The 9,759-nt window shown below is 47.7% G+C and overlaps 1 protein-coding gene across 2 annotated transcripts in view; it reads left to right on the top strand.

The window, feature by feature from the left end:
- Nucleotides 1-5,275: 5,275 nt before the first annotated feature.
- The window catches only part of ST3GAL5 (ST3 beta-galactoside alpha-2,3-sialyltransferase 5), a 106,601-nt gene continuing 102,117 nt past the window's right edge, over nt 5,276-9,759 (top strand). Inside the window, exon 1 of one of the 2 annotated variants that reach the window (XM_048849173.2) lies at nt 5,276-5,340. The gene's annotated coding sequence lies outside the window, so the exon portion shown is untranslated. The remainder of the gene's footprint in view (nt 5,341-9,759) is intronic. The other variant, XM_048849179.2, reaches the window with a different exon arrangement.

Here is a 9,759-nt window from a genome sequence, read left to right as displayed (position 1 = left end):
CACACTGTCTATTCCTTATTATCCTCCAGAGTGCTTACAAATTTTCCATTTGACAGGTTTCAGAGTAGCAGCCGTGTTCGTCTGTATCCGCAAAAAGAAAAGGAGGACTTGTGGCACCTTAGAGACTAACCAATGTATTTGAGCATGAGCTTTCGTGAGCGACAGCTCACTTCATCGGCTGCCCGCCATTGACGCTTGGGGTGAGTACGTGCAGCACCAATACAAGCATCCAAGAGTGCGTGTGCCCGAGCAATATCCAAACGTTAGTGGCTGCACGCAGACATAACTTGAGCCAACCCAACTTTTGTAGCGGAGACATGGCCTGAGTTCAACCTGGCAGAAGGGCCTTCATTTTGATTCAACATATAGACACGATCCTTTTGTTCAAGGGGGGATCCAACTCTGTTGAAGGGCGGGAAGACCTTCTACGTGCCAGACTTCCCCATGAGGAAGATAGGCAACATCTGGTATGTTTCAAGTGCCTTTAGCTCTTGTATTGTTTCATGTTTTCTCTGTATCCTTTTGTCTTTAAATAAATGCACTCTGCTTTAAAAGAGCTGCTTGGCTACTGGTCAGACACTGGTCAGAGCCTTTGGAGAGAAACCTAAGTGCAGGGGCTGGATGTTAGTCAGACCTGCTGGGGATAATCGCAGCGCAACTGCAGGTAACTGCTGCCTAAACTCCTGATCAGAAGGAGCGGGATGCTAAGGACTGTCTATAGAGAGGTGAACATAAGAACGACCATACTGGGTCAGACCAAAGGTCCATCTAGCCCAGTATCCTGTCTTCTGATAGTGGCCAATGCCAGAGGCAATGAACAGAACAGGTAATCATCAAGTGATCCATCTCCTGTTGCCCATTCCCAGCTTCTGGCAAAAGGTGAGAGCTAGAGGCCTGAGAGGGCATTTTTGGAGCAGATCACAGAGAGGGGTTAAAGGTGCAGTTACCCCCAAAGTGTGACACACATAATAATTACACATACACACTGGCTTATTGACAGAGAAAAACATGTACTGAATTTTGTTCGCTCATTTTCTGGGTTGTACGTAGGTGTGGTGGGACAGGCTGTGGGCAACAGAAAATGAAAAGAAGCATTTGGGGTGCGGCAGTGCCTTTTGCCAGTCCTAGGGGAGACAAGCGCCACTGTGTGTGGGCTCGGGAGACATTAAATGGATTGTCTTAAAATCAGACAATGTGGTCTTGCCTCATTCATTCAGACACCCCTCTGTGACAGTATTTAGAAAGCTCCCCTCAGCACTGTAGTTGAGTGAAGTGTAGCAAATACCCATGCACGAGCTACTACACACCAGTCACTCAATATTCAGGCTATTGTTGCATGAACAAACACTAAACCTGCATTACATCACATTGCATTGTTTTAGTTCATCTCTTACCCACCACAGATGCAGCAGCAGCCTTTCCATACTCCAAAATATTCCATCTGGGTAAATATACAGCTATGTCCATTCTCATGATTTTAACTCAAAGAGCAGTTTTTTGGCAGACCAGTTTGATTTACTCTGTGTTTGTCAGTCAAAGGAACAATTAGGAGAAAGTGCCTTTTTCCAATCATAGAATATCAGGGTTGGAAGGGACCTCAGGAGATCATCTAGTCCAACCCCCTGCTCAAAGCAGGACCAATCCCCAATTTTTTTTGCTCCAGATCCCTAAATGGCCCCCTTAAGGATTGAACTCCCTACTTTTGTTCTTCCCTCCTCCCTTTACACTCAGCTGAGCATAAAGAGGTGCACAACTCACCCACAAAGAGCTGGAAACAATATATGCACATTTAGGACAGTCTAAAATGAAGACTTACTATCTGTGGAAAAACCATGGAAGAAAGACATGCTGTACAGCTTCCCCGTCTGGTACATTCACACTGGCAATGTTGAAATGCCAGTAGTGATTCTGGGGACCCAGCCTTCCCCTTGCTCACCTGGCTTATGAAGCCGTACTTTGGTCACCTCGACAGCACCAAAGAAATTCAGCTACTGGCTCAGCAGGTGCAGGATGATGGCTGAATGTGCTTTTGGTAGATTGCAGGGACACTGCTGCCTGATGTTTACTGACTAGATTGGATCTCAGCAGCACAGGTCACTGATCTGAGGCAGGTTATGTGACTCAGACTGCCAGCCTACTTTCCTTGAATTTATTTTCATTGTCTAACACTTACAAGTGAAGTAAGCAGTCAGAAGTCACTGCCTTTGTTCCGTACACATACAGATGGGATGGGTGCCATTTTTCAGAGAGAAAAGAACGGGGAGGGACGGAGGAAGGGAGAAAAGGTTTCAGGCAACAAAAAGGTAAAAAATGTTTATGAGGAGTAATGCATGTGCACACTTACCTGCGCTTCCTTCCGCTTTATCAGAGGGCTCGTCAGTGCTCGGCTGGTGGGACTGGCTTGACTCCAGCAGACTTTGAACCAGTTCTCGGCTCACCATCCCCCTTCGTGTCCTCTCCCTCTTGTACCCCCTCCCGCTCCCACCGTGGGCCGCAGGGGTCTTTCTTGTCATACTCCTGTGAAGTGTCCCCAGCCGGCTGCAGGGTGCTGGTGGGGTCAATGCCAAGGACAGCGCACAGTTTTAGTAGCGGCAGCTCTAAGTTTTAGGCCCAAAGCGGATCCATGCCCGCCCAAACTGTTGTCAGACCTGACTCTCCCCCTTGCTCCCGAACCTGAGTCAGTGCTGCGGCCACCTGTGCGGTCAGCTTCCCTCCTCCTGCCGGTGGGGTGGGCAGGCTTCCGCGTGCCGGCAGCTGCGTGACCCGTGCCTGCTGCCGCTCTGCGGCGTGCACTGCGGAGCAAGAGGCACTGCTCCTCCTCAGCACGCTTGCTCCCCACAGCGCGCACACGGCAGCAAGGTGGCGGGAGGGTTGCCACCCTCCAGGATTATCCTGGAGTCTCCAGGCATTAAAGTTTAATATTTAATTAAAGATTATGTCATGTGAGGACACCTCCAGGGATACGGCCAACCAAATTTGGCAACCCTAGTTGGTGGGGGCGGCCGGCGGGAGCAGGGCATGCAGCCTCCGCCGTGCTGATCCCACGGGTAGGCAGAGGAAGCTGACCCGACCTTTGCCTGAGAGGGTTCGGTCATTTTCCCACTCAGCCCAGACCCAACGCTTGCATGGACAATAATTTCACAGGCAAGTGATGTTGGCAGACAGTTCACTCCTAAGGGTGACAAAGGCCTAGAGATCCAACTGCCACTGACCTCCCGTAACCCGTCGGGTCCATATGCCGCTAGCCTGTTCACTGCAATGGTGCAGTGCAATGGTGCAATGGTGCACTGCAATGGGCCTGCAGTGTGGCACCAGGTTTGTTGCTGGTCTCCTTCACCTGCCAACGGTCCTTTGCTCTCATGCAGCCCTGCTGCTCATCCCTGTCCCTAGAGCCCCGCGCTGATACAAATGTATACCCGCAGATGCGGATATCTGTGGATATAAATCGGCATCCACTGAACGGCAGGGCTTTCCCGGGAACTGCAGCGGCAAAAGGAGCCGAGCATGGGGCCGCTGCTCCCAGGAGCCAGTGCCCTGTGCTGGCAGCTCCTCCAGCATGGCTGTATTGCCCGCAGCCCTGTCCTCTGGCGTGGCTGTACAGACCCCAGACAGGGGATGCAGTCACGCAGACAGCTGCATGGAAGGGATGGGGGCGGGGCAAGGGGTGGTACAGCAGCACGTGAGGAGCTGCTGGCACGGGGCGCTGGCTCCTGGGAGCAGCGGCCCCATGTTCGGCTCCTTTTGCCGCTGCAGTTCCCAGGAGAGCCCTGCCGTTCAGTGGATACCGATTTATATCCACAAATATCCACATCCACGGGGATAAATCTGTATCCACGCAGGGCTCTACCTGGCATGCCCCAGTTTCAGCATCTTTGATGTACCTTGAGCATAGGTGTCTATTTCTTTGCTGCTCCTGAGCTGGGCTTGCACAGACTTTTCTCCCCACAGACCAAGGAGATCCAAGTCTCCTTTCCTGCTAGTATGCCTAGGCACTTTCTGTCTGAACGGAGCTGTCATGGTTGGATGCTCACCAAGGTGGGCAATCAGGAAAAGGTATTTCCAAAACACGCTGGGGGTAGTGTGGGAGCACGCTTCCAGTCTCTGTGACTCCTGGGTACTGGAATTCAAACTTGTGACCAGAGTGGACACTGCCGCGGTGGCAGGGGCATTGTGGGACAGCTGCTGGAGGACTGTGAGGGTCAACACACATAATGCACTGTCTACACATGCACTGCATCAGCATAAGTATGTCAACCATGCCTCTGCGCTGTTCAGGGAGGTGGTGTTGTTGAGTCACCCTAACGAGGTGCTTACATTGGTGGGTGTTAAATCTAGCATTAGACACATGCACAGCTAGGTTGAAACAAATTAATTTTGTAGTGTAGAGCAGGTCTTAGTCTTGTATACCCAAAGCCCTTTCTTTGCTTCCTTGGTCTCTTGACTTCAGTCTGCATCAATACATGCAAATCACCCCAGGAGATGGTACTTCTCTGGAGCTGTTTTCAGTCCCAAGGCCTCCAGGAATCACTCCCACAGTTTTTAGTTTCTGGAGGAGCTGCAGTAACCCTCCCCCATTGAGTAGAACATAGTCCTTATCTTAAACCATCCATATACCCTTCATAAATGTAATACAGTAGCCTCCCAAAGACACTGCACGTGGTTGCAATATCTGTCACAATATAGTGATAAGGTTTTCTTTTATTTGTTTCTGCTTCACTGCGAAGGAAAAATGCTCTCAAAAAGGGGAACAAAATAGGGCTTGAGTTCAGTCTGAACGCTAGCAAAGAAAGTTCCGTAAGCAGTGCCTTGCAGCTGAGAACACTCTGGTCTGATCTGCATTCTCCTTGCAACCCTCATCACAGTATTTGAATGTCTTAAAATTACTGGTGGAAACAAAGCAGCAGAATTTCCATTCCTTCTTCTGCCTCTTGGGAGGAACGATCTGTTTCACTTAGAAGACATTTCTTTTTATATTGATGGAATGCCAAGAGGAAGTGTAAAATCCTGTGGTCCACAGTCAATTTATCTCAGCAGCCACAGAATTCTGTTGTCTTGGTCTAGCTTTTAAGAAAGTTCTGTCTTTTTCTGCTGTCATGTGTTACCCTCTGGAGGGCAACAACTTCATGTTTCCAGTGCTCTGTTGCTGCTGTCATGGTGCTGGAGGGAGGTGTGATCTCTTTAGTAGCCTGGCAACCTCCCTCCAATTGGATATCATGAATAAGCCCTTGAAAATTATGCTAATCAAGGTATGTGTGGGGGGTGGGGGAGAGCTAGTGCAGAGAGTGGAGTGCTGGAATGGAGCCCTACTGCTGCATTCTCTGCAAGCTGGAGCCTGCCAAGGTAAATGGTTTTATTCCTCAGTGTAATAAGTTGCAATAATCAAGTCCAGAGGCCACATATATGTGAGTCACTATAGCCAGGTCTGTGCCCAATAGAATGGAGACCAGACTGCTGGCCAGCTGCAGATGGAAAAAGGAATTTTTCACAGCTGTAGCTCTTTGGGCAGTGAGGAGTCCAGAAGGACCACAAAGCTGTGGATTGATTTAACAGTCTGAGGGTGATGTTACAGAGAAGGCAACTTCCTCTAGGTGCTTCCCTTTTCCCACAAGCATCATGTCCATCTTGCCTGAGTTCAGCTTTAAGCTAGAGGTTCTTCATCCTGGTGCTGATTTCAGCATGGTAATGGGAAAGCTGGGAGATGCTGCTGCCTAGCTTTGGTGTGTCATAGGAATTGGAGAACTGAGTGTCATGTTTTCAGTATGTACTATCTCATAGCTCTCATTCCACTTGCCATGGCTTCAGGTAGATGCTGAATAAGAGAGGGAGAGGCTAGAGGAACTTCACAGGTGAGGAAGGGTCTGGAGGTGCAACTGGCCACCATGACTCCCTAGGTGTTTAGTTCTGGAGCCAGGAGTGGAGGCATTGTGAACACTTTGGGAAATGGGCCAAGAGTTTGCCATCCCTGCTATACATTTGCAGCAATAAATCAGAGTAAAAAGTCTAGCAGTTCCTGGCTCCCAGCTGTTTTGGTCAGATTTTCAAAGCACAATTCAGACTTTATTCTTTCATCAAGAGTTTTCTTGTTTAAGAGGGAGCAGAGGAAGTAAACGTCTCTGACAGAATGTCTCATGACTGCAAAATGTGGCTGAACACAAAGGAGCCTGGAGAAAAGAAGCACTGTACACTTTGTGAGCAATATTACAACCATGTGGCAGCCTTGCTGCAAGGTTGTTCTGCCTAAATCCTATGCTAAACAACAACAACACTCAAAATGCAAAAGGATGTGGGGCAGTGAATTGGAATTGCCAGCATAGGAGTGGACGCTAGGAACTCCTGAACTCAAATCCCGTGTATGCCATTGACGCACTAGGCCCAGTTCAGCTCAATAAGTGACCGCAATTTCAGTGACTCCAGTGGAGCTGCTCCCACTTACTTCACCTATGAATTTAGTCCTGGGAGGTTATGGGGCTTAGGTCAGATAATGGTGTACAGTAGAAAACATGCACTGGTTTAACTAAATTGACTAAATTAATATGTACACTAGATCATTTGCACCTCAGATTCTATACCAAAGACAACACTTGTAGCCAATCCTGTGATAAATTAACTCAAGATTTATTAACTAAGAAAAAGAAATGAGAGGTTAAGGCAGGTAAACTTACACACACATGAGTTACAGTCAGGTTCCAAAAGGTAATAGGAGCTGCTGTAATATGTAAGCTGTATAAGTCCTCTAGGGCTAATGCGGCCAAACAGCTGGGGATCTCTTGCTTATGTTCAGAAATCAGAATTCAAGCCGCATAGAGATAATTTCTTCTTGACAAGAATTTTTATTCCCTTCCCCCAGAGTTCAAGCTGATGGGACGAGTGCTTGTGCACAGCTCCTCTTCATGGGTGTTGTGGGAGCAATCAACAATCTTTTGTCCATGGATGTTCCCCAAGGGCTTGTCTGGTGTCTATGGGCCTTCTTGTGTTGGAGAGGAGATGACACCTCTTGTGGTAAACTTGTATTTCATACTGGTAATGCTTCTCTCTGGACTGGATTTACAGTTTCAGAGTAAATACGTTTACAGTTACCATGCAAACACTTAAATATTACCTTATAACATGGGATACAGATTTCATCTGTGAGATCAATGCATGCAGCAACTCACAAGCACGTCATAAAGTCTCTACACATTTTTATAAATCTAATACCTATTTTACCAATACTAACACACAGGTGAGTCAGAGTGGTTTCCAACGATGCATTTGTCAGTGTTCAGTGAGGCCTAACGGTCTTGGCATTAGCAGACACTTAGTCTGTCAGCGTCACAGTAGCTAGATGGATTTTAATTAAACTAGTGCAAGTTTTTTAATGTAGACCAGTACCTAGCCAAGATCACACAGTAACACAATTAATATATTCATAAACTCATCGATTTTAAGGTCAGAAGGGCTCATTAGATCATCTAGTCAGACCCCATGTTTTTCAAGGGTGAAATTTAATGACCAGTTACCCCCGTACTGACCACAGTCACTTTTGTGTCTGGCTATAGCATATCTTCCAACCAGCCATCCAGTCTTTGAAGACACTAAGAGATGGGGAATCTACCACTTCTCTTAGTAGTTTGTTCCAATGGTTAGTCACAGTCACTGCTAAAATTGTGCGCATTATTTCTAATTTGAATGTGTCTGATTTCAGCTTCCAGACATTGGTTCTTGTTATGCCTTTCTCCCTTAGAATGGAGAACTTTTTAGTACCGGTATTTTCTCCCTGTGAACGTGGGCAGCGCGTGAACTGCTGGCTCCGGGAGGCTAGCCCCTGGCCCTTCTGCCCAAGGCCCCTCCCCCAAACCTCTGCTGGAGCCCAGAGACCCCCCACAGTTGCCGGCCGCCCAAGCACCCCCAGCCTTGGAGCACTGGGTGGCTGGGGGGCATGGCCCCCAGTGCAGGAGCACCAGCTGGGTGGGTGGTGTGGCCCCCCCAGCACTCCCAGCCCTGAAGTGCTGGTCGGGCGGGGAGCCCAGCCTCCAGTGCCCCCAGCCCCAGAGTACCGGTGGGGCAGGCAGCACGGCCCCAGCCGCTTGGAGTCCCAGGCTGCAAACCAGCCCCTCCAAGTCCCCCAGGCCTGGCCATGGGGGAAGAGTGCTGGTGAGAAGCAGGAGGGAGCTTGGGTGCGGGGCCACGCAGGGCTGTTTGGGGAGGTTTAGCCTTCCACGGCCTGCGATACCCACCATCCATGCCTGTGAAGGTACTTATTATACTTTTCTGCATCATTATTAACAATTTTAGCATCTCCATTTAGTAATTGTTAGGACAATGGTAGCCATAGATAAACTATCTAGGTAGTATACTGGGTGACTGGTAAAATAGGCAGCCTCAAAAGTGGGAAAGCTGGGAGGAGTAGGGATTTGATTACTTTACTGAGACTCTTAATTGTAATAGGCCAGGTGGAAGAGAGAAGACTTGAGATGGAAGTTGAGAAGAGTCAGGTGGCCAATTTGTTACAGAGAATCTGTTTAATTTGATGGACGCAGTGGATGCAATTCAAGGCAGAGGAAAACAGAAGTCTTATCATGTCACCTCCCCTGCCACCAACACTTCCAATCACCAGCAATGCAAAGTCTTCATCAAGCAGTCTCCTCCTTCTCCCAGTACATTTGCACTTTCCCCCATGCTGTCCAGTATGCACTGAATATCCTCCTTGAACTAGCCTGCAAAACCACTGTGATGCTGGCAGATCAGGTGCCAGCTCAGGTCAAAGTCCCTAGTCCGCAAGTGAACACTGTCAAAGGCATACTGGAATCCAGTCTGACTCAGCTCTGTTAGTATTGCTCAAAGAGGTGTTAGACTTGTGTTACGTTATCTGATTAAAATATGACTATTATAGATCATTGTTGCAACCACTGGTATATATTTGCAGCCAATCTTGCACAAAGGTTGTCAAGTGAGGTGTCTATGAAAAGGTTATGATTTGCTGGTTATGATTCTGCTCTCTGTATGCATGTATAATTTTTGTATTTAAAGTTATGAATATTGGCTCTATACCTCGATTTCAAATGTTTGCTCTGGGGGTAACGCCCATGAAGTAGTTAGCCAGCACGTTTTGGAGGGATTATTCAAATTGAGTGGCCCACCAAAAGGACACTTAACTGGCAACGGACCATGAGAGATGCCCATCTACATTGAGTGGACTGTCCTGCAACGTGCTGTCTGGAATACATGTAATGGCTTCCTGCAATGACTGAGTGAAATTGGGCATGAACATGTGACTTGCCCATGTGACTCCAAACATTATCTGGTCACCTGTGATTCTCCACTACCTGTGTTGAGGTCTTTGTTTGAAACAATGGGCTTCCCTCACATGGCAGAGGATATAGATGGCCCTGAAAACCCCTCCATTTTGCCTCTATCCTGCTCCAGCCTCTTTCCTGCCCAAGCCTCTGGACTATAAACTTATATTAATGGGAGCATTCTAACCAAAGGACTGAGGACCTTCCAGTGATTTGGACGCAGCCAGAGACTTATCAAGACAGAAGTTTATTCCATTACTGCTATGAGCCTGAACCAAAAGCTTTTAACCAATTTTAACTTTCTTTCTTTCTTTCTTTCTTTCTTTCTTTCTTTCTTTCTTTCTTTCTTTCTTTCTTTCTTTCTTTCTTTCTTTCTTTCTTTCTTTCTATGAATAAACCTTTAGATTTTAGATACTAAAGGATTGGCATCAGTGTGATTTTTGGATAAGATCTAAGTTATATATTGACCTGGGTGGGTGTGTGT

Source organism: Caretta caretta, chromosome 4, assembly GCF_965140235.1.
Source record: "Caretta caretta isolate rCarCar2 chromosome 4, rCarCar1.hap1, whole genome shotgun sequence".
Classification (NCBI taxonomy): domain Eukaryota; kingdom Metazoa; phylum Chordata; order Testudines; family Cheloniidae; genus Caretta; species Caretta caretta.
Note: the sequence above shows the minus strand (reverse complement) of the source record. Positions and strands in the feature narration are given on the sequence as shown.